Below are 22471 nucleotides of genomic sequence, written 5' to 3' on the forward strand. Positions count from 1 at the left end.
TTTGAACTGCAGCCTAGAAAGGAGCCTAGAAGTGGAGGAGAGCCACGCTCCCTCCCAGCACAGCCAGGCCTGTGCAGGAGCTGACCTCTGCTGCTTCAGTGCAGAGGAAAAAAAATATTCAAAGCAGGTTAGGCTTGACCTACATTTGGTCTTTGCAGTGTGCAAGTTCTCCGCTTCCTGCACTTTTCTCGTGGTGACCTTTTGTTCCTAGGAGGTAGGTTAAGAAGTGCTCTGAGGCATCACTGTATGTTTTGTAAAGCAAAATTTTCTTTCCAACAGGAAAGAATAATTTGAAGATTATTTCAGTCACAGGAAATCCCACAGTCAAATTAAAAAAAGGAAACTTGTTCTTGTAAAGTCTTCAAATATCGTAGGATTAAATCTCTCTTTAGGGCTGACATTACGGGTGGGATGATTGCCATTGATATCTCATATGCGCCATGTGCTTCAGAATAGGATTTTGCACCAAAGTGTCTCTCGCCACCAATCAAATCTCAGTGAGTGGAAAAGAAACGTCTGCCTCAGAGCAAGGAGGGAGAGGGAAGGGCAGGTGCTGGCGTTGGAGATGTCATAGTTACAGCTGGGAAAAGTACGGATAATTTTCCTCCACTATTTTGATCGCTATGTCTGCAAGCCGTGAACAGAAGTGGTAATTCAGAGGGCAAGAGGGAGGACTCATAGAGCAGCATACCATGGTCCTGGGCCCAGCTGTGCCAATGCTTTTATTATTTTTTTCCCCTCTCCCTTCCTTTTTGATGTGGCTAAGGACATATTTTATCTATTTCTCAGTGAAGAAGGGGATGGAGAAGATGCAAGTGAACATGGACAGAAGTGTGGTGGTTTTTTGGTTGTTTTTTTTTGGCTGTTTTTTTTTTTTTTTTTTTTTTTTAGTAGCTTGCCCACTGCAGAGCCAGCTGCCTCTGCGGTCACACAGCGCGCTGGCTGCTGTTGTGGTGTTTGCAAGCGTCACAGCTGACAAACTGCAGGGGGAAGCAAAAGCATCATGTGCGCAACCAAAGATGTCTGCAGGCAGCAACATCTCCAGAAGGTCCATCTGTAGCAGGAGCCGGCCGTAAAGCTAAGCTGACCCATTTTATCTTGCTGGATCCTGACACAGGCAAAATGTTATCCAGTCACAAATCATTTCTGCAAGGGCGTGTAACATCTTCTGGCCATGTTTTGTCAGCTGGCCCTGCTCGCCTTCTGTTACAATACCTGTCTTACCTAGGTAAAGTCTTCTGAGCAACCACAGAGACCTCAAGGACAGAGAGCAGCTTGACCTTATCAGTGGATCTGCCCCTTTCGTTTGAAGGATGCTAAGGTTACCAAGTCATAGGCAGGAGATGGCAGACAACATTTGCTGGAGCAAAACAGCCAGTATTTCACAGCGAAGAGCGGCAGGGAGCCAGGACAAAGACCAGGGTGTGACCGTGCAGCTCAAGGTCAGGAGGGTTGAGTTAAAGTTACCCACGTGGCCTCGCTTCTGGCATGTCCCAGCTTCTGAGAGCTTAATTGGTAGTGTTCCCATGTCCTCTGTGCATGTCTTTCCTTATATATTAAAGAAAAAAAAAAAATACAACCAAACAACAACCAAATAGAAATCAATAAGTTTTATTGTGTGGCATCACATTTAACACCTACGTGGGGCTGAGATCTTTTGATTAGTTTTACTTTTATGGACTAGCAGAGCAGTAAAGTGTTGAATACCTGGACCAGGCATGGAAAGGCAGAGGGCATTGGCCAATGTGTTGGGTTTTATTTGGCTACACAGTGATTGTCAGCCTCTGTTTCCCCTCTGGGGGAACATGTTCCCACTGCTTAAAGGGTCTTTCACATGTGATCCCTGTGGGGCCAGCTGTGTCCACAACTGTTCCAAAGCTGCTCCTTCTTCCCCTCTTTTTCCTCTCTCCTCTTGCTTTTTGACCCATCCCAGGCTTTCAGCCCTGCTGATCCCATGAATGCAGCCCAGAGATGTTCCCTTCATTTGAGCCCTGACCCTGTTTAGTTTTCCTGTCCCTCTGTAACACCTCCTGCTTCTGATCATCTATGCATGGATCTTGCACGGTGCCCTTCCTGTGTCCAAGGTTTGCTGGATGACGAGCAGTCAGCACGATTTATTCACTGTGGGTGCAACTTGTCAGCAGATTTTTCTCCCTTAACATGAAGTGGTGGAATCCAAGGCAGCCAGCGCAGGCACTGAGCTTCGTGCGATGAACTCTCCTAAGTGGTGATTCTCGCTTGCACAGCATCTCCCTTTGCCCCTCTTTAGAGGCTGGTACACGAGCAGAGATTTTTGAACTCATATCACAAAAACAGTTTGTAGCGTAGATGGGCTTGTTATTAGATGTTGTGATTAACCCCTGGTGATGATCACCCAGCTTGGAACATCAAGGTACAGTCACGGAGGAACAGCGGGTCAGAGTCTCTGTTGATACCGGTCTCTGCAGTCCCGCTGAAGGCAACACAACTACGCCATTTCACACCACACATGGTGTGTGCCAGTCTTTATCTGGCATCTATAGCTCTAATAGGAACATACGCTTTGCTAAATTAAGAAGCAATATTTTTGTGCTTTAGGAGAAGCATGCTAACAGTCCTGACTTATTTTAAGGATATGTCTTAAAAGCATTAAAAGGGGCATGAAATAATAATATATGTAATTTACCACTGTGGAGACTGTCAAGTGTTGTCATGCTACTGGCATCACATTTAATACACAGGCTGCCAAGAGGCATCACTAATAGAATTTGCATTAATATACAAAGCTTCTTTAAAAATTAATTAGCCAAAGTAGAGCATCATGTGCAGAGACTCTCAAACAGGAGAGAAACATTGAAGCCGTAGTGAAAGAAGCAGTCTCGAAGCTGCTTGCAAAGCCGAGGGCAGCTGGAAGCATTGCCCAAGCCCTTCCCTCCTGCCCAGATGTATGCAGGATGATGGGGATGCAGACATAAACTGACAGCGTGAAGCATTGCCGTGGAAAATTGTGAAGAAAATCATAGATTTGGAGTGGGCCCAGAGGCTGTTGTGCTGCTGCTGAAGGCTGTTGTGCTGCAGCTGTAAGCTGGAGAAGCTGCAAAGAAATACAAGCGACCTGTTAAGTCCTTGAAAGAAAATGTGATCTCTTCTAATGTCTTATTTCCACCTTTTAGAAACACCAGGCTGGAGGCACCAGCACTCCACAGCTTAAGCAGCAGGTGTAAGTGTGGGTCATGCATTTCTGTGTGAGCCCAACACTGCATGTGCCAAAGGCCAGCACGCTGCAGGCTTGCCTGGGTCAAACTGTCCAACAGCAGCAGCGAGGTGTCGCAGAGCTTATCAAGGGCACGTGATAACCCTCACCCAAAAGTCAGTCCCCCTCTTTTTGTGCTCTTTAATCAGCCTGCAAATGCAATGGCAGACCAACGAGTTGGGATGCTGTGACCTTGGTTGATTTATTAAATTAGCAGCAGACACACCTACCTTTGGTGCTTCAGTTTCTTCATGCTGTGGAGATGGCTAGAGGTGGGGTTTGCTGTTCCATGTGGAGGAGAAAAAACAAACTTACTGATGACATGTACTGGTGACCTTTCATTGGAAGCCGAAGGCAATGCGATGTGTGCCGACACGTGGGCTGGTTGTGGCCTGCTGTCCTTTTGTAGCTCAGGTTATAAATCTGTACCCAGGTTATAAATCTGAGCCATGGCATGGCCAATGAAAGGGGCCTGGCCCCACTGTCCACCGGCAGCCTTTGCATCAGCTGAGTGGCAGAAAACAGGCCCAAGGTGCCTCTGTTAGTGAGCTTCTCTACCCCTTCCCTACCAAGAATTTCCCCCTGGCTACAGATATTTTCCTTCCGCACTACCTGTAAGCAAATGCTCCCTCTCCTGCTATCTGTTAAAAATATTCATAATTCCCAGCCTTCTCATATACTGTCACCTTGAAGATATTTATAAGCCGTGATCCTGTCCCTTTTGAGTTGAGGCAGTGCCATCGTTTCTATTGCAGTCACATATCCCTCAGTGTCTAATTTCAGGGTTTGTAACTCAGCGGTGGAAGGCTGGGCTGGGCTGGAATTTAGAAAGTGAAGTTTCAGATTGGAAGCAATAAAAAATAAAATCCAATATTGCTGTTAATGTTAAGCTTACAGAAGAGTGAGGGAGGTAAACATTTTTAGCCACAGTCTGGCTGCTTTTGGTGAGTTCGTTTTTGTAAGTCAGATGAATTGCAAGCAGTGCAGCCTTTTGGCTTTTGCAGCAGCTGCTGTCCCCTCGGCTCCTCCATCTGCCCCATGCAGGGATGCAGACACTGCAGCAGCTTTGCTGGGCAGCCAGCTCTGCTCCAAAGTTTGGTGGGCCAAAACAAGACTGAAAGCTGCCCCTTTTACGGCAAATCCTGCAGTCTGAGTCCACCCCTTGTCAGTACTTGCAGGTTTTTCCCCCTCTTGATGGAGAGGAATGCAAGGCACAGAGCCCTGGAGTGGTTTCCTGCCTTAGAGGAGGTGGTTACGGTAAGCCCTGCTGTACTCGGTGATCCTGTGTTTCTCTGATTCATCATTTCAGGTCTATGCTTGTTCCTCTGGCTGTCTGGGTTACTTTCCCTCTCCACTCCCCAGGAAATCGTGTTATTAGCAATAAATGCTCAGACTGCCGGTAGCGTCGGTGGATTCGGCACACAGATCGAGCTCAGGGGACGTGAGCATCCCCTCGGGAGAGCTGAGGGGGTGGCTGGCAATGAGAAAACACCTACACGCCGTTCTGCAGCAAAGTGGGACGTGAATGCTCTCTCACCAAGTGGGGAAACTCAGAGAGCTCCTTGGCTGACCAGATGCACTGAGTAGCAGGAGGGGAAGGCAGAGCACGGGGAGGATGTCGAAGGATCCTGATTCCAGTCTGTCTGGGATGAGCTGGTAGCTGCGATGTGGTTAGAAGCTGTAAACATGGATATTTTTACAGCTGGACTTTACCTGCTGGGAAATAACTGAGGAGGGGAATCCTTCTCAACCCATCCCCAAAAGCAGGCTGAAAGCACTGGAGTGGGTCTGAGGAGCAAAATGAGTCAAGGAACTCTAAGCCTAGGAAGGTTTTACTTTTATATATGAATGAAAATAGATATTTTTCCTTCCTTTCTTTACCTGTTGTGCTAGAAATGCTGCTCTGGTGGCTGGCCTGAGGAGCTGCCCTCACCGTGCTGCTTTCTGCAGCCCTGCTCCCCCGGCCAGAATCGCCCAGCACAAAATGGGTGTGGGATACAAAAACCAAACAGCTTTCAGTGTGGGAGTCCCCTGGGTCACAGCACAGAGTTCCCTGAGCATCTTTTAGAGCTGGGACCACGGACACGGTGCTGGAACAGTGAGCAGCTTCTCCCTGGGGCTGGTGGGCCTGCAGAGACCTGGGGAAGGAGGATTTTGGAGGAGTGAAGAGGGACTGGCAGCTGAAACCATCCGTGTACATTGAGAGGGCAAAAAGAAGGGCTGTGAATGAGATGGGAAGGTGGGCTGCTGCTTTCTCTGTGAGAGAGGTGTGAGGCTCCTGGGACAGGGCTGCACATCCTCCGTGCGGTCTGCTGAGGGTGAGCAATACAGAAAGGGTGCTGCGTGCGGAGCAGCTGCTCCACGCTACTGCTGAGGGTTATTTATCTTGGTTCCTCGCAGTCTTTGATTTCCCCAGAAACAAAGCAAATCCCTTAAGGCCTTTCTTTTTCTTGCCTTCCTCATGAAACCTGATTGTTTGAGATTCAGGAATCAGGTACGTTGGGAGGAAAGTTGCTCAGGGAAAGCAGCGTGCCGAGCAGGGCACGCCAGCCTCTGTCTGCTACGTGCTGCACCCCGAGGCTGAGTCAGGAGCACGTTGGGAAATAACTGATCTGACGCTGCAGCAAGAGCCTGCAGCTCCACGGCTGGGGACTGAAGCCATCGGAGGGCCTGAAGCTCCAGCAAAACGTGGTCACAGAGGGCTTGGGGTGTCTTGGGAAGTCTGTGTGCCAGGGCAGTGAGGCCCCACGGTCCTGGGCTATTGCACCACGAGGGATTTGGCAACGTGATGAGCAGGAGGGTGACGGGGTCAGTGGAGCAGGCATGTGAATTATAAGCTGGTCCTTAGTTATATCACTGGGGACAAATGGAGGCTGAATATTCTTTACTCTTTTCCCCAGCTCTTAGCAATGCTCTGCTGCTTTTTACCCAGGCAGCTGGGGGCTGCACGTCCCTGGCCCTCCTCTCCTTAGGAGATGGCAGCAGGCTCTGCGGCAGGGCCTTGAGTCCATGCACTAGCTGAACCCCCCCTAACACTTCCCATTGAGTCAGTGTCTCCGTGGGAACATTTTCCAATATAACTTTGGTACTGTAAATACTCGAGATATTTACTTTGTTTCAGGGCAGTGAGATCTTTGGTATGCCAGCCTGATATTTGTTTCCTTAGCCTGGCTTAGCCTTTATTGGCTGCGGGTGGTTGGGCAGGGGGAAGGGAGCAGCCGTGACTCCCTGCTCCTTTCCTCTCGGGTAGGTGAGGTATCACCCACGCAGGCAGATGGCTCTGGAGGAGACCCTCTCCAAGGAGCACCGCTGACACTGGACGTGGCAGAAGTCACAGCGCAGAAATATTAACAACAAAATCACATTGCAGATGTTATCATCAACCTGCCACTGATTTCCTCCCTCTAAAAGACCTGGCGAATACTTGCGGCATAAGAAAGACAGGCTAATATGTGGATCTTGTAAACAGAGCACTTGTCAAGCACAGGCACTGCCGCTGAGGCACGCATTGGCACAGGCATTTCTGCAGCAAAGCACTGGGTTTAGGCTTATCCTGCCCACACAATGTCCTGCTGGGCAGATCTTGCATTAGCCCTGACCAGCCATGGCCTCAGACTCAACCCTGTGTGCGTGTGGTGGGGACGTACTGCCTTGTGCCTGCATGCCACTGACCTTCTCACCACGAAAGCTGCTCCTGGCACAAATGGCTGAAGCAAAAAGGGCTCCTGGGCCGACCTGAGTGAAGCTGAGATGCTGCACAGACACCAGAGATTTACCCGTTCACAGAGGGACCCAGCAACAGTGCCAGAAAGTGAATCAGGTCTGCCCTGCTCCTTAAATTTAGACTTGTCAGCCCTCATCTCTCTCTCCAGCTTTGTGAAGCGTAACAGGATCCAAGGTAGTTACAAAACAATGTCAAAGGTGTTAAAATGATTACCATAAAAATACATCTGTTTCCTGCAGTACTGCCTTGAAATGCTCCTGGAAATCAGAAGGGTGGCACCCGGCTGCTGGAGCAAGTCTTATGCAGACATGGAGAAGAGAAGCCTGCTGGAATGGTGGGATTTTCTTTCCTTTTCAAATCATTATTTTAGGGAGTTAGAAAAAAGCAATTGGATTTCCAACATGGTGCAGATCACAATCTAGCTTCTAAATCCCTCTAACCTGATTAAGGCCTTAAGAGTTTCAACTATTGAAAAATAGGAGGTTTTTCATATAAATGTCGTAGCGTAATGTCCCCAGTGCAGTGAATACCATTAGGTGCCGAGGCCTTATCTCAAGGAATTCAGCTAGCTCAGGCTGTAGGAATCAATCAACACTGCCGAAGGCTTTAATGTGTGCATGTGTGTAAACAGAGACTGTGTGTGTGTATATATAAAGCTTACATACATATACATAATTGTAGTTTATGTGTATGACCATTTACAGCCAATCTCTAGAAGGGAATTTCTTTTTGCCTCTTAGAGATGTGTAGCTAGGCAAACAGCCCGGTCTAACGGTTTGGAGAGGTTCTGTTACCTTTGTTGTCCATTGGATCCCACCTTTGCCAAAGGGAGGTGAGGCTCGGGCATGTGGCTGGTGATTGCAGGGACACAGGTCCATCTGTGAGAGCTGTCTTTATATCACATACAGCGCAGTGAGTTAACACAGAAGACTACAGAGATCCAGCTCTGATAAAAGCAGCGTGTATATTTTCCAGGAAAAGCAAGCACTGCAATTTCCTGGGGACCGCGGACCTTGGCGAGTCCCCACCCCTACCATGGAGGGAGTTTTGAGCTTCCTTGGGTGGAGGAGACTGTGATCACATCTCTCCTCCTGTCCTGTGACTTACCCACAGCCCTCTGAGCCCTGAGGGCAGAGCCCTGGTGCTTTCCATGGGGTTCGGCCTCAGAGCCTGGTGCATCCAGCACGTCTGCAGAGTGCAGCCAAACCCACACAGAAGAGAGGAGCCACCTGGGGCACGGGGGAGGCAGCAGCGGCACCAGCAGCAGTGGGTGGGTTTATTCCTCTCCACGCTTCCCCTTCCCTGCCTCCCAACGCTTTGTGGAGTTGTAAAGGTCAGAGCACTTAAACTCACCGAAGGGAATGCTGCACGTAGTACTTGGCTTTTCAGAAATCCAGCGTGATGGCGATTGTTAAACCTGCTTACTTCTGTGCACCAACAGCCCCTGTGAAATACTGCGCTAACAGAATATATTTAGGAGCAGATGGTGAAGCAGGAAGCGAGCACTGGAGAGCGGCTGAAAGCTGCAGCCAGAGCACCCCGGGCAGCTCTCTGCAAAGCCTCAGGTGAAGAGCTGTGGAACCAGCTGTGGGACCACAGGTGTCCTGCAAGCCTGGGGCAGGGCTGGTGGATGGGGAGCAGGGGCCTCTGCCTGCGGGCAGCAGAAGGAGAGTGAGGAGGGCTTGACAGCTCTGGTAGGACACATCCGCAGGGCCTCTTGTGCTGCCTGTCCTCCCTCACCTCTCCTCACCTCCCTTGGTCAATCCAGGCAGTGCTCCCTGAAGCCCTAGGCTGGAGGAACTGGGTTGCTTGGTCATGTTGCAGCCTCCAGGTATATCCTGCTGGCCTGAGCTGAAGGTGGGAACCCACTGGGCTCCTGGTATAACTGCAAAGTGGCCAAGGCCACTGAGTCACGCATATTGTAAGGGTTGGAGCTTTCAGCTGGTCCACAGCTGCATTTGCGTTTTAGCAGCACAGATGCAAGTTGTAATCCTGCCAACAAGACGAATGTTTGCGTGTGTCCCACCGCATGAAAAGCTACAAGTTTCCTTGAGACGTTCCTGACTGCAACTGTGTTGTGGGTTAACCCCGGCAAGCAGCCAAGCACCGTGCAGCTGCATGCTCACCCACTCGCAGTGGGATGGGGAACAGAATCAGGAAGGTAAAAGTGAGAAAGCTCGTGGGTTGATATCAAGTCAGCTTAATAGATAAAGCAAAAGCTGTGCACGCAAGCAAAGCAAAATAAGGAACTCGTTCACGGCTTCCCATCGGCAGGCAGATGTTCAGCCATTTCTAGGAAAGCATCATGGGGCTTCATCGCATGTCACGGCTACTTGGGAAGGTCAGTGCCAAATCAGAACAATCTCCACCCTTCATTCCTTACCGTTTGTGTCATGCTCAGGTCCCATACTACCCAGTGCGTCCTCATCAACAATTGCTCCCTTCCTGGCCTTTGGTATACAGATGTCATTCCCGTAGGCTGCAGGCCACCCCTATAACACGTCCACCGAGTCCATTTAGGCCCCGAGCTGCGCTCTGTCTGTGCTGGTGGCTGCTCAGGACAGGTGTGGCCTGTTGTGGTGTTGTGTTCAGATACTGGGCACGAAAGCCAGCCCACGTCACGTTGCTGCTGCACTTGTGCTGCTTCTTGTTAGGCTTGAGATAATTTAGGATTGCCGCTTGAAAGTTGCGAGATTCTAGCTAATTTGTCTTTTCCCCTGGAAAAGTACTGGGATATATGATCTCAGTGTGTGGTGGCAGCAATGGAGGAGCTATCGACAGAAATAGAGAATACTCCTGAGGATGCTTCCTAGCTGGCAGCTGAAAACTCGTCTGCTGAGCTCCCTTTTGGGTAACCGGAGGAGACTGGCTGTGTTAGCAATGGGAATTCAAAACCGTACCCAAGAATGGAGCCCAGTGCTCTTCCTCCCGGGTGGGAATACCAACTGGCTGCCTGTTTTAGTGCAAGGAGGGACATAAAAAGCAGGCAACTGTGGGGAGGAAGGGGCAGATGCAAGAGGGAGAAGCATACGGTGCTGGAAGTGATGTAGAGGAAACACCACTGCGAGCAGAGGAGAAACCAAGAGGGGTGCTCATCCCGGGGAAGGAATGGGAACCCAGCGTGGGGTGCTCAGGAGGAGGGGAGGGAGGGATGCGATGGGGCAGAGGAGAAATGAGCAGGACGGATGGGTTTCCGTGGTTGCAATGAGGTAGGAGGGCAGAGACGATTAAAGCAGCGCAAAGGGAAGATGAAAGCAGGTAGCAGAAACCGCGAAAGTCTGTTCTCCAGCAAAAATTACAGCAGGAATAGGCCACTGTGCTGTTGCCATCTGACGATGCTAGGATGTTATTTTCGAGCCTTTAGTTTGACCTGAAAACTCCAGATTATTCACAAGCAGCTTGCAGTGGCAGGGCTCTGAGCGTGGGGGTTGGTTTTGTTAAGGCCGTCTCATTTCTTGTGCCGTCTTCACCTCTGCGATATTCGTGGGTACAAAGAATGCAGTACAAATACAGTTGTCTGTCTTTAAGAAATCAAAGTTGTTGTGATGCCTGGGGCTGAGACAGAGAGAGCGTTAGAGAAGTGCAGGCAGAAAGCTGCCTCTGTAGGGAGGCGAAGAAATCTGGAGTTAAATAAAGCAGCGGGCTCCAGCATCGCGCTTCCACCTGGCCCCTCTGCACCGCACCCGCGCTCCCGCAGCCCCTCGGGTGAGGCGATGAGCGCGGCAGCCCAGCCATGCACGCGGGGAGCTGTGTTTTGGCGGCGATAAGCTCAGCCTCGCTGCCTGATTCGAGGCAGGCTGCTTCGTGCCCAGCTTCCAGCCGCCGTCACGATAACGGATGGAAGCGGGTGGTGAAAAAACAGAGGAGCTCAGATCTCCCCATGGGGAGACGGGAGCTGCAAAGGCGCTCGCTGCGTGCAGCAAAGCAGCGCCAGCCAAAACGCAAAGACATCCCCCACTGGAGCTGAAGCAGCGAGCTCTCTGGAGAACTCTTGCCACAGCCTGCTGCTTTTATATCTGGTCAATAAACATTAGATGCAATAGATGTTTCTTTGTCGATGCCTTTATCTGAACTTCAGTTACACTGGACGCTAGCCGGGAGCCATAAAATGCTTTATGCTGGTTTATTAAAGAGGAACTTCAATTACCCTGTTAAGAATTGACCATTCTCACCCAGTATATGAAAATCAAAATCTGTCAGTGTGGCTCAACGATGATTTCTTGTGTCCTGGGGAGGAGAGGGCTCAGTGCTGCTGCTGAGCTGTTCCAGCGCACGCCAGATCTCCTGGTACCACGAGGCCGTTTCCACGTCTGCTGCCGCGACGTCTCCTGCCTGCAGACGCCGTCTGTCCTGCATTGCTTTGTGAATGGGGTCAGAGCAACACAGAAATGTGCTTGAATGAAAACCCAGCCCTGGGGGCTGGAAGCCAAGCTCTGAGCTCCTGCTTGGGATTTTGTTTGGGGGTTAAAAGCAACCATAAGGTGGGATGATGCATTCAGAGGATATGTCAGAAGCATTGCTGAGCCTAGCACCTATAGAAAAGGGGTTGTGTGCATGCTCTTCCTCACCTACTCGTGGAAAGCTGGGCACAGTCTGCACCTCAGGCTTTGGCAGCATCTTCTGCCTTCCTCAGGGCATTGCCTGTGAGAGCATCAAGTTGGTGTGTGCAACTGAAGCTGTGGGATTTCTGTGAGGACCAGGCACTGATGGCCAGAGAGGTGAAGCACTGGCAGCACCAATCCTGAACTTGTGCTGTTTCACACCAGACCACAAACTGGCAGCTCGGCTGCTTAGAGGGAGACGTAGTTTTGTGAGTACGGCTGAGTGACAGCCGTGCAAACAAAGCAGAAATGCTGCCGAGTGGTTCATGGTTTGTCTGGGCTTCCTGAGACCTTTCTCTTTGGTGACTCAGGATCTTGTCCTTCACATGCTCAGAAACACAAAGGATGCTCAGGCAATCTGCTTGTGGCAAACCTGCTTTCTTGTTGTTGCTGGTTGTTATTAATCCCACTAAGCCAAATGGTACGGATTGTGCTGAGGGGGGAAACTGCAAGTTGCTATCCAAATAACACAAGCTGCCGAAGGCCTGGAGCCAGCAGGTGTGTGAACCAGGTGTGTGCCCACCTCCCCACCTGAAACCCAGTAACAAAACCTGACCAGGACATCTCCCTTTGCACGGTTGTTTTGCAGCCTTCCCAAGGGGTTATATGGAGGAGAGAAGCGCAGCGTGGCAGAGCTTGCTCAGAGGTGTTGAATTGGCTGCAGGGCCTACAGGCAGCAGGAACGATGAGGAAAGGCCTGCTCTAGGGGCTGCCATCACCTGCCGCTTTCCACAGAGCTCATCAGAAATACTCAGGATCTCATTTCTCCCAAATCCTCTGGTGGTCGCAGCCGATGCTCCTCCCTGTGCAGCTCCAAGCACGCTGGGTCCTGCTCGAGAAACAGCATCCAGAAGCTACCGAGTGGCCTGCGCGAGTTAACCGGTAATAGCAGCAGGAGCCACTGAGTCTGTAAAGCAAAATCAATGATGCAGGATCTAAAAGCTGCACTAAATAACTCCTCAATAATAATAAATCTCGTTACCAACAGCTCTCAAGCAGCTTTACGATGGAAATGGTGCTCTTGCTTTGCAGAGGGGAAGATTCGGGCGTCGAGGAATGAAGCGATTGTTCCTAGAGGTGCAGGAGGGAAGCGAGGGGCTGGATTGCTGTGCTGCCTTGCCTCCCTCCCACGGCTGAGCGGATCTGTGCGGGAGCAGCCTCGCTGGCATTTTGTGGCTCTCCAGCAGGCGTCTGGGGGAGCTTTTCCTGCTGGGCACCAGGCTCTCAGTCTGCCCCTGCAGACAGGAGCCTGCCTGAGGGGTTTTGTCTCCTCCCTGGGTTCTGCACACACAGCAGAAGCGAAGCAGTCTGCGCACGGTTCAAGCCTCTGTTATGCAGCAGGTGATGGGAACAGCAGCGCTCAGGAAATGCTGGTGCCTGATGTACACACGTAGCTGTGTGGCTCCAGCAGTGCTCGCTTGTCACTGTGTTTCTCTCCCTCTCTCTTTCAAAAACTCATTTTTTCTCTTAACTTACTTAAAAATGACACCTGCACAGGGCCCAGGCAAGCCTGTGCAAGGGGCAGCCTCATCACGGGGTTGCTGATGGGAAGCAGATGCCCCTTGTGAATTGGGGTTGTTAGCAGCCACAGATGGCTCAGGGCTAAATTTCCCAGAAGGGTTCCTGAGGGGCAGGGAGAAATTCAGGTGCAAAATCCGAAGTGCAGGGGCCTGGTTTCAAGCCAGAGCCTTTAACCCTTTTCTTACACACACACACACCTTTTTTTTTTTTTTTTTTTTTTCCCTACTTCTCTGTAAATCGGTTAAACCAGTATTTGCCTCATGCAAGGCGGTGATGATGAATGAACTCCTAAAGCACCGTGCCGTGATGAAAGAAGAAACACCGCCCTCGGGGATGCGCTTCGTGGCTTCGGAGCTTATGCTGGGGACAAAGAGGAGGAGAACACGGGCTGCGATGCCCGCGCTGACGTTTTCCTGAGGACGAGCATGATCTTTTGCAGCAAAAATCCTGACGCTCGGGCTAATCGCAAGGGCTCTCTCTCCTCTCTGCCTCAGCAGAGGGCGGCAGAGATCGGAAGAAAAAAGGCGACAGCAAGCTGCGGCAGCGGCCGGGAAGGGGCGGGGGGATTCATCCCCGCTGTGCCTGTACACGAGCAACCCGCTGGGTTGCAGAGGGGGTGCGGGTCCCCCCGGTCCCTCCTGATTCCCAACCAGCTCAGAAATCCCAGCGAGGGCTCAGCCCCGCATCGCTGGTGCGCTTGGAAGGAAGGCGAATGTCTTTCTGGCCTCTCGGCCTGCGCCTTGCACCAGGTCTCACTCCTGTCCGCTGGCTGGCAGGAGGAAAACGCGGTGGTTAAAGGTTTGCAGGGAACGGAGAAAAGCAATGCGGAATGACACCCGCGCCCCAGGCCTTGCTCTGAGCTGGCAGGAAAATAGAGCGTGCAAAATGCTCTCCGTGCCTCCTGCCCAGCGGAGGGAAAAACCTCGAGGAGGGACCTTTCCCCCGGCAGCGATTTGGGTTCATGCCATGGCAGCAGTCAGCCCCTTTCCCTCCCTTGGCTTCAGCAGCAGGCACCCGACCAAGACGGTGCCGGGCAGCTCCTGCTTGCCTCCTGGGGCTGGGCTCATGCAGGTTTGCAGCAGGGGAGCAGATCTCTGCAGCAGGGTGCAGCATGGCACCGGCGAGCGGCACAGCACGTCAGCGTCACCCCCTTTCTCAGGCTGCTGCACCTATATGGGGCACTGCCCAGCAAGGCAGGCCAGGAAATGTTACCAAAAACCAAAGGGAAGGCGCTGGGTATCCATTGCCCCAGCTCTGCTGGCTGCCTCAAACGTGGGGGAATTTCCTCATAAAGTGATTCAGCTTTGCATTTTGGGAACGCTACTTGCTGGGCTGTAGAACAGGGTCATTAGGGCTCCAATTATTTCCACCGTATGACAATTATTAGATTATAACTTTTGCTTACCAGAAGCTGCAGCAGAAGGAAGGCACCAACATTGCTTTTCTTTGGCATGAGCCTCTCCCTGAAGCAGAGCTGTCTGCTGAGGACTTGCAGATATATATTTGGCATATCTTTGAGGGATTAAACAGTCTAAAATATCCACTGGGCTGCTGACTGCTTTGGCACGGTGTCTCGCCTGTTCAGATATGACTTTCACTTGTGCCTTTCGCTTATGCTTTATTTTTTGGGGCTTAGTTTATTGCTTCCAGGCAAGTTTCTGACAGTTGTCAGTATCCCAGGCAGAAAACCTGGTGAAAAAGTCCTGAAATCTCAGCTGCTGCAGCATCAGCCTTGTAAGCTCTCAGGCATTTCTCACTGCGAAAGGAATGAGCAGGGTGCTTCTTGCTTCTCTGCGCTCTGCTGGGAAATACCGGGGTTGCATCCTTCTTCCTCCTTCCTCTGCAGGGGTATTCAGCTCTTTTTTCCCCACTGCCTCTTTGATGCAAGACTGACAGGCAATCTCCAGATACGGATCTCCACACGAGTGGGCTCAGCACCGTCTTTACCACCATTTCTTGCTGCAGCTAAGTTTCAGACTGAAAATGTTGGCAGCAGCTGTGACGATGCTGAGGACGGGTGCTGAGGAGTTTCTCAGGCGTGTTCTGTACATGGGCCCTGAGGTGCTGAGCAGGAGATAAATAAGCAGCCCTGCCAGGTGACAAGGGCCATAGCATAAGGGGTCGAAGGGTGTTTGTTGGCATCCTCGAAGATTTTTTGAAGATTTGCAGCAGATTTTTAAATGTAGGGCTCTAGCTAGGAGACCCACTCTTCTGCCAAGGGCTCGCTCATCCCTGGGAGCAATCCCACCTCTCCCAAGCATGTAAATATAGAGAAGGAAATACAACTGGCCAAAGGCCACAGGTATACATATAATTGGGGTGAAAACTATTAGTGGGAATTCTGAAAAGCCTGATAAAAGGAGATTTTAAGGATGATTTTTTTTTTTTTTAAGTTATTTACAATCTTATCTGGAGCTCAAAAGAAAACGGCCAGTTTTCCAGTTTTGAAGTTTTTGACTATAAACCTCATCAAAAATGTATTGAGGAAAATATTTCAACATCTTTTCAGCAATCCCCCAGCAGGTCTCGCTGTGAATGCTGAAGGCTCATTTTAAAATTGGTTTCTGTAAACAAAGCAACACGCATCTCTGAAATTCATTTTCGCTGCATATTTTCTGTATTCAGGAGCAGTTCCCTCCCACAGCTGCTCACAGAAAGCAAACCACACGGGGTTAAGAGCCCAGCCTCAACAAATTTGTTTTAAAAAAAAAAATGCAAGGGAGTGTTTCAAAAATGGATGGTGCCTTTCAGCACACAGGAAGAGGTTTGACTGTTGAACTCAGGTATTCATAGTTAACAGAAAATGAAATTTGTTCAAGCAGCGAGGCTTTAAGGGGCACAGAAACCCTGAAACTCCGAGGCTGGTAAGGGAAGAAGCCAGTGGTTTGCAATTAACAGCCAGGTCAACCAGAGGCAGCTGGGAGGGGGGGGGCTGTGCTCCTTTGGACATGCGATGCCCTCAGCTGGGGAGGAGGGTGGTGGGAGAGGTGCAGGCTGCTCCAGGGAGGTGCTGCCAGGAGGATAGGGGTGCTGGGGGATTACAGGAGGGAGGGGATGAAAGTCATGATGAAATGTCTTTTTTTGTTGTTTTTAGTTATTCCTTTTAAATAAGTGTTTGTATTTAATTTCTTCCTTTTCTCCTTAGTGGGTGTTAGGTCATTCTGGTCCATCAGAGAGTAGCTGCTGACACGGACACTCAGAACTAGCAGGCGATGCGAAGTTACTTTTGGGGCATGTGAATGTTTCTGGTTGTCCCCCTGTAATGGTTGTACAGCTCAGCAGCAGCTCCTTGTAGCATTCTGGGCTTCTCCTGTGTCTTTCAGCCAGCAGGTTGAAGCTGTGCTGCCCTAGCCCAGCGGATTCCTGTTCTTACAGTCTGCTCCTCATCGTTCTGTGGCTCTTCCATCTTCTCCTTTCAGGGCATGTGAGCTCTCTTTGCTGTAAGCAGGGTGTCAGGTCTGTGCACACAGTGGGTTTCCTCACCTCTACCCCTTTGGGAACAGCATACTACTTATTTTAATATATATATATATAATGTTTCTTGCTTTTTTTTTTTTTTTTAATCTTCTGGGTGTCTCTAATGCTTATAATGACAGTGTATCATGTATTAGTCTTGTTCAAGCCAAGTTCATTTTGGGGGATGCCAGGGGAGCCCTTGCTTGGGGATAAGGAAATCCTCCTTCCTCCAGCTCTTTAAAGCCTCTTCAGTTCTTTTTGCTGGAACTCTTCCCTGATCTGTTATTATAAATGAGATGTTCCTTGGAGCTACGGCAAGTGAGTTGTAGCAGTAGTAAGGGTAAATTAAATTTCCTGTGGTTCCATCTCAAACAATTCATAATCTGGGCTATTTGAGAGCCATTCAAAGGTCCTAAGCTGTAACCATATTTATTACTTCCATTTTGTTTACACCAGCTGAGGAATTCAACTTCTTGTACTGCCTGTTCTGTATTAGTGTAAGGGAATAGACTGCTGTGACTGGAACAATATTTGTGTTGCAATTTGCCTTCAAAAAACAGTTTTGAGTAGCAAATGTATTGAAAATGGGAAGCAGGAAGAAAAACCATGTGCTTACATTTCAATTCATAAATATGTATTTTGTGGAACGGGGGCAAATTGGAAAAACTACGTGGGCTGAATGTAGGAAGCCTGTAAGATTACATGGGGTCAGAGGTGAGAGGACTTCTCGCCAGATGTATTTTGTTTCATGGCCATTACAGAAGCTGCACTAATGTTGTCATCCCTAGGTGCTGACTTCCACTGTGTGCCTAGACAACATGGTCAGAGCTTGTAAGTACTTCGACAGCAACAGTGGAGGCAAGCTGGTGAAACCACCTCGTGGCTTAGAGAAGCCTCAGGGACAGGATCTGCACAAGGGGGCACATTGCTTGTGGCATCAGGTAGAAATGAGTGAGTTTGGGTGGGGGGAGTGATGAAGAGGGGAATTAGCTGGCTTCATACACATCCCTGTGTGGGAGAAGAAAGGAGCACAGTGGTGAGGTATTGCAAAGCTTCAGTTCAAGATAGGCCTGAAGAAGTTTATAATCCAGTGAGGTCTTGTCCATCAAAAGTACCTCGGTGCACAGTTGTTATTGTGTCCCGTGTTACTTAGCGAGTTTTGAATTTGTTACTCTGCACTGAGGCTTCCTTGGCTACTTCCCTTAGTTCGAACCAATTTTCAGAATTGATTTCAAGGTTTCAAAAGTATCTTAAACTTTAAAGAAAAATTGTAAAGGGTGACTAAGGCTAGATTACAGCCTGACTGTCAGCCAAAACTGCTGTACAATGCCTCTAGTCCTAAATTGCATGGATGTGCAGAGGTACTCTTTCCATCTCCTTCCAGTGTTGCTGCCCTCTGTCTGCTTAATTTTTCTGCACTGGTTTTCTGCTTTGATTTATTTCTCGCTTGTGCTGCCTGTATCAAGAGAATCACGATTCTGCCTCAATTTCTTTGACCTCCTACCTGTATGTTTCCTTTTTCCTGATACCTTTTCTGGCACACAGCTGATCCAGATTTCCAGAAGGCTCCCTCACCTGGAGAGTGGTGCTTTACTCTTGGCTACCAAGGTCTCCTATCACTTGGTACCATTTAACACTGTCCATCAAATCACCACTCAGCTTTTCAGTGACCAGTCCATTACCACTATCTCTCTCTCCCCTTCAAGCCCTTCCTTCCTCTGACACCAATTCTGCAGCTCGACTCCCCTTGTGATACCTGCTTACGGATTCCTAAAAACTTCTTACACTGATGCTGCATCATGCAACTCTCCTACTCTCTCTCTGGTGTACAAGGACAGTCTGGACACATACTCATCACCTTGCTCGAGGTGACAATCCTGAAAGGTGCTTCTAAACTCCAGCCAAACCCCTCAGTTTGTTCTTCTCATACCTGCCTTCATCTCACTGAGCTCAAGGCCAACAAATATGAAGACAGTTTTCCAGGCCTTTTTTTCCTCTCTCCACTGGACAGCTTCCCCATCCTACCTATTGCTCAGCCTTGTAAGCTGGGTGTTATTGATTCTCATCTGTTTCTTGGTCTACGTCCAGGTTTCCTGATAACCCTGCTGCCAGCTGAGGAGGTTCAGGTGACTTTCAAGTGACTTCTGAAGCAAGAATATATGTTGTCAGCCTTCTCACAAGGGGAAGGCGATATTAACAACTGGGGGGACACATACCTCCCAGGCAGGAAGCTGCAATGTGCGCTCATTTTGTTGGGTCTGGGTGCTGCAGGATGAGCAGCAAGCTGTGGGAACTCAGAAATCATGAGAGGCAAATGTTGGGCCTCACAACCTGGAGGAGAAAGTCATCTCTGAATGCTTTCATAGGGAACTGCATGTGTTTGGCACCATGCTTGCCTTAGGCTGACAAATGTTGGCTTTCATGGGGAATAAATCTTGGTGCTTACTTGGTCTTGGTGACCACCCTGGCTAAAGAACAAACTGCCTTGGAGAGACCATGAAACAAATGCCAACGCTTCCTTGTGGAAAATTGTGGAGTGGGGAATAAATATGGATTGTGGCTTTTACCCTTTTCTTTCTGTGGAATCTGACTTACTGTTCTCTTCTGTTGTAGCCAAACTGTGGTGTATCTCCCTTCCTACGTAGGAGGCCAAAACATAATGAATGGGTGCTTCCAGGCTTTGCCTTACTACTGGAGCAGTTGGATGCAGCTGCTAAGTTTGAGGACCAAGAGGATGTTCAGCCAACACTGACTGTAACCCTGCTGTGAATAGGAATTATACAGGCTCAAGAAGCTTACACCTGTGCTGACTTGTGGTGTCCCAAATTGTGTGAGCTTGTCTAAGGCCAGACTGAATCAAACCCTTCTGACACTTCTATACTTGGTTAGATGTGGTTATCTGAGGACAGCAGAGCTAAAGCACTGATAAATATTGCAAAAACTATTGCAAAATACATGGCTCTTGCTAGACTTGGTCTCTTTTCCCTTCTTTTTATAATGGCAGGCTGCCAGAGATGTTGCCTGTGTTCTTCAGTGTGTGCATCTGGTTTTTGCTCAGCACCCTCACAGCTGTCACTAACCCATTTTGCTTGGCATACAGACCTGTTGTGTCAGTGGCAAAGAGCTTTCTATGGCTTCCTATGTGACTTGGGACTCAGGAATATCTGTGTGGTGTGGATTTGGGGTTAGTGTTGCTTTTTTGTTTGTTTTTAACCAAAAGCACATGTTTAGTGTCTGGCTTCTGTTGAGAGTCTGAGAGCTTAGCTCAGCCTTAGACCCTTGCTACCCTCACCTTCCATCTCAGCACAGCCGGCTGCTCTAACAGAAGCTGGCATCCAGGTTTTTCTCCTGGCACAGCATTGCTTGTTCAGTGAGGCTGCAGTAGCATTAAAAAGAAAAGATGCAAGAGCCCAGCCGCTGGCTGCTGGCCTTAGGCTACCTGAAGCAGTTGGCTGTTCATGCAGAAATGCTTTCTGAGCACTGGAATTCCTTAATGGTGTTTTGACGTCTAACACCCAATCAAGTCAGCGTTAGATGCTTATTATACTCTGTTCTTTGAAAATGCCACGAGGTAGTTATGTGTTTGTTTACATGCTGAAAAATAAACATCACTGCCTTTTCCTCCTGGAAACAAGTACAGGAGCAGCAGGGAAGGCTCTGATATGTAATAGTGACACCATTTATTGTTTGATACCATCAGCAGACAGCATTGTGGCTGCTCAGATCATCCACTCTTAATGTTGAGACAGACTCTGAAAGCCCTAAACGATAACACAGCCTTGTATAATCTGCAAAAAGCCCTAACCAAACCAGCCAAAGAAAACAACTGGGGGTGAGAATAGAAAATCTTGGGTCAGGGAGTCCTATGTAATGTCCCTTGGGTATGTTTGGAGCTGCGGAGGGGAGAGCCCTGTGCGGCTCTGTCTGAATGAGGAAAAGCTGCTGCTCCGTGTCTCGGGAGGGACAGCAGGCAGCTCCGGCCCCATTGCTGCAAAGTGACATAAGGCAAACAGTGCCTTGGGCAGGGAAGCCCTCTGTTACTGAGGGCTTAAAATAGTCGTAAATCACAGAAGTATAAATGTTGAATCAAACCCCCTTCCTGTGCAGATCATGGTGTTTGCACAAAGCAAACTGTCTCCAGCTGCGTGCAGCTGGGTGGCTCACCTCAGGCTGCGTGCAGTGCCGCTTCTCTTCCTCTTCCATTATTCTGATGCTGTGCTGCTGCAGGAAGCCAGCCCCACATTGGGGTGGCTGAGAGGAGCAGCAAAAACCCCTTGCCGTGGCTGTGCTGATACATTCTGCTTTACCTGGGATGCTTGTTTCTAGTAATGCAGTTTTCTGTCGTCAATATATGAACCCCTCTTTCAAAATAAATGAACAGATGACTTTACCTGTGCACATCTTTTGTTCGCACAGGGTGCTGGCTTCTTACAATTATAAAGGCTGTAACATCTACAGACCAATACTGAAGGCAAAACAAGCACAGCTCGTTCTTACAGTGCCATATTGATGCACAAATGTGATTGCTGTTGGTGTAAGGACCACGTGATGTTTTTGCATCCAGTTCACTAAGATTTTTGTTGCATGAATTCCTGCTCCTTTAAATGTTTAGCTTATAGTTGGTCTTTAAACATTTAAGTAGTTCATGTCAGCAGTCCAAGGGGGTACTAATGACTCTGCTCCCAACTATAGGTTGTAATCAGCACACCAAGGTCAGCCAGAAGGCCTGGGTTCACCACATCCTGGGATGTATGGAAAATCATCTGGGCAGGGAGGCTGGATGGCTTCTAACAGGTTGGTCTCCTGGGGAGTGCACCGTTTGACGCAAATGTGTGTAAGGACACACACAAATGTCTCTTCCATTTTGTGTGTGTATGCCTGGTGTTATTCATTATTTGGAAATGTGTGGCATAACATTGTATTATGCACAGGAAAACTGAGCAGATGGATGCTGTCTGCCCTGTTCTTCACATAGAGGTCTATCCAGGACTGCTTCACTGCCAGACCTGGATATCTTGATGGCACAATGCACTCACACGCAAAGGACGTGTCTCCAGGCACCTCTGTGCTGTACACATGTGTTATGTAGCATGACTGGGAGAGTCCCTAAAAGTGCTTACCCAAGCTGGAGCCATCCTATCTGCTTTGAGCCACAAGCACACAAATATTTGTGAGGGATGGAGTGGCTGCCTGCTGTGTAGAACAGTAACACAGGTGAAAGGAGCACAAGTATTTCTACTCCTCCATTGTGCTGCCTACAGTGGAAGCACAAGTTTCCCCCTGTTTGGGGGGAGGACAACGTGTGAAGATTGTGTGAGACTTTGCAGCCTATTCTGCCTGGGATGAAAAAGCTCAAGGATGAGGCTGATAAGGATTTGTTGTGGGAGCTGAAAATGGCTGTTGGGAGGAAAAAAAAGCAGAGAGGGAGGGGACCTTTTCGGAGGCTACCTGCCAGCAAACTGAACTCCTACATTGTGATCTGAACTATGGTCCCTTCTACTGGCCAGGTTAGCTTGTTCCCTTCGCACTTACTTTCCCTTCCATTTGCTTACAGTTACCCTAATGGACACAGGTTGAGATACCAAGTGAGGAGTGTCTGCAGTACGTGTGCAGCGGAGAGCTGAGCAGCTGGCTCTGAGGGTGGAGAACTCTGCTGATTAACCTCCATAGCATAGCTCTGCCAGAAAGAGTTTTACCTTGTAGGATGAACTAGGAGTTTCTGACAGTCCTGCTGGATTTATTTTGATGGCTATTGTTTAGTGAATTGACCCCATGCCTCTCCTTTGAGAGATGGGTTTTTATTTATAACTGTTTATGGGCATCCTGCTCCTTGCCAGCACTGCCTTCTGCACCCAGCTTGAACACTTATTTTTGTTACTTGCAGTCATCTGCAGCCAAGAAGAAGTTTTATGCTGACAGGCAGAGATGATATGCTGA

At 49.3% G+C, this 22471-nt stretch overlaps 2 long non-coding RNA genes across 2 annotated transcripts; one reads left to right on the top strand and one right to left on the bottom strand.

Moving 5' to 3' along the window:
• Positions 1-9660: 9660 nt before the first annotated feature.
• On the bottom strand, positions 9661-15921 carry LOC140002086 (uncharacterized). The gene is made up of 2 exons (XR_011807967.1): positions 14484-15921; positions 9661-13847 (listed from the first exon to the last, which is right to left on the bottom strand). It is a non-coding gene; the product is annotated as an uncharacterized lncRNA (long non-coding RNA).
• On the top strand, positions 12070-13011 carry LOC113843086 (uncharacterized). Its single transcript, XR_003496045.3, has 2 exons — positions 12070-12439; positions 12546-13011. It is a non-coding gene; the product is annotated as an uncharacterized lncRNA (long non-coding RNA).
• Positions 15922-22471: the final 6550 nt, after the last annotated feature.

Source organism: Anas platyrhynchos, chromosome 3, assembly GCF_047663525.1.
Source record: "Anas platyrhynchos isolate ZD024472 breed Pekin duck chromosome 3, IASCAAS_PekinDuck_T2T, whole genome shotgun sequence".
Lineage (NCBI taxonomy): Eukaryota > Metazoa > Chordata > Aves > Anseriformes > Anatidae > Anas > Anas platyrhynchos.